General features: G+C 35.2%; 1 long non-coding RNA gene across 1 annotated transcript; it reads right to left on the bottom strand.

Moving 5' to 3' along the window:
- Nucleotides 1-396: 396 nt before the first annotated feature.
- Nucleotides 397-1,988, bottom strand: LOC140578343 (uncharacterized). Its single transcript, XR_011982448.1, has 3 exons — nt 1,199-1,988; nt 868-1,017; nt 397-688 (listed from the first exon to the last, which is right to left on the bottom strand). It is a non-coding gene; the product is annotated as an uncharacterized lncRNA (long non-coding RNA).

Genomic DNA, 1,988 nt, shown 5'->3' with positions numbered 1-1,988 from the left:
AGGACAATACACAGACCCAGTAGTTATACACCCGATTAAAGCAATAAATGCCATATCAATTATAATGTAGATAGTCTTCACTCTGCAATATCAAAAAGATTGAGAGGCAACAGCTACTTACATAACCAAGCTTGCTCCTGGGGTCAGCCAAGTTTGGGAATAGGGATACGATTCCCTTTGCATATTCTTCCTTCATACGCCGGGACGGGCTTGTTCTTCACACACACACAAACCAAAACCAATTATAACCCATGACATCATTAACATCAATTTACAAAGTACTGTATGAACAACCTACCCATGTTCATTTGTCAAATGTGCTACCAAGATTTTCACCATGTCACGTCTTCGAGCATCTGACAGACTTTTAGTGCAAGCATATTCGTTTATGACCCTTTCGCCTCCAGGGCTGTTCTTTAGAATATCTTCGATCATCTGCAGGGGGAATGATGCAATATTGAGCAGAGTTGAGAAATGAACAACTGACAGGTGTATATAGTTCCAAATATCTTTAATTTTTAAGTCATTTTATATAGATGTAATTCAGAGGCAAGATTGGTGATCCTTACTTGGGCAAGACGACGTTCCTCAGCTTCATTTTTTTCAGGAGGACTTCTAATCAACATTGCTACATCACCAAATTCTGATGTGCCCTCAGTATCTCCTAATGAGCTTGAGCTTAAAGAATCTTAAATATAAACCATATCAATTGTCTGATTATCTGTTCATGCCACTTTGATAGGATGCTATTCAGCTATTAAGAATTAGTCCAATAAACATATTAGCAAATCTACTATGCAAATAGGTAAATTGGTGAATATTGCTCAGAATAAACACAAAACTTGATAAGCATTTTAAACAACTTACCATTAAGGCTTGCTGTACCTGGGATGAAAATTTCTAGAACACCAAGATCTGGTCGCGTCATCAGATATTCGAATGCTTCCTCATCAACTTCTGTCTTTGTGTCATCAAAGACTTTAACATCCATTGTATGAAGATCAAATTTCTTGGCAACTGAAGGAAGATAAACCAATGGCAAAGGTTTATTGAAAAAGGCCAGGGATGCCAAAGGAACTACAACAGTTATGTTTTGACCCCATAAGATACAATCATGCACTTAATATATTACTATTAAAAATATTTTTCAGAGGGAAAAGTATTAATGATGTTAACAATGTTAAGGTTTATCTCTTACCACATTCCAAAAACGTCTGAAATGTAAATGGTTTTGAAGAAAAAATATATTTCTTGCTGTCTTTGAACTTCACCCTGACAACATTGTTGGTTTGCATCCTGAAGGAACCAAAAAGACAAAGTTAAACATAAGGATAACACTCACAGTCAGATGAAGAAAAGAACATTCATTAGTACTAGGCCTGTCACGATAACAAATTTTGCTGGACGATAAATTGTCTCAGGAATTATTGCGATAAACAATAACATCGCAGTGACGTCATATCCGCCAGTGTGAAATACGGCTCACTTGCTTCCGGTTTGAGTAACTGAGCGCAAGAAAGGATAAACTTGTGTTTCAGAAGCTAAAAAAAAAACAAAAAACAATAATAATAATTTCCTAAGTGCACCACATCCTCAAAATACAATTGAGTTTTAAGTTTCCACGCAAACCTCTGGGAAATTCGGCAAATCCAACATATTTATACTCACGTTTCATATAATTTATTGCCACATTTTACTTTACCGTTTATATTGAACACGTCTGCCTGGGCGAAATTGATAATTATAATCGGATGATCATCATAACCGATTTTTTCTTCTTCATGTCTCAGTCTAACTGACACGTGTATATTTCTTACATGAATAATAGGTAATAAAACGGACAGCGTCACTAATTTTGATTGCAAAATATAGTACAACCGTTTCAAACGCTTTTCAAATTACAGTGCTATACAAATTAAATTACTGGACTGTGTATAATTAAAATACGCTATATAATACAGTATAATACTGTACCTAAATATTCAATT

This window comes from Paramormyrops kingsleyae, chromosome 14 (assembly GCF_048594095.1).
Source record: "Paramormyrops kingsleyae isolate MSU_618 chromosome 14, PKINGS_0.4, whole genome shotgun sequence".
NCBI classification, from domain to species: domain Eukaryota; kingdom Metazoa; phylum Chordata; class Actinopteri; order Osteoglossiformes; family Mormyridae; genus Paramormyrops; species Paramormyrops kingsleyae.
The sequence above is the reverse complement of the archived record's forward strand: the minus strand, read 5'-3'. Positions and strand labels throughout refer to the sequence as shown.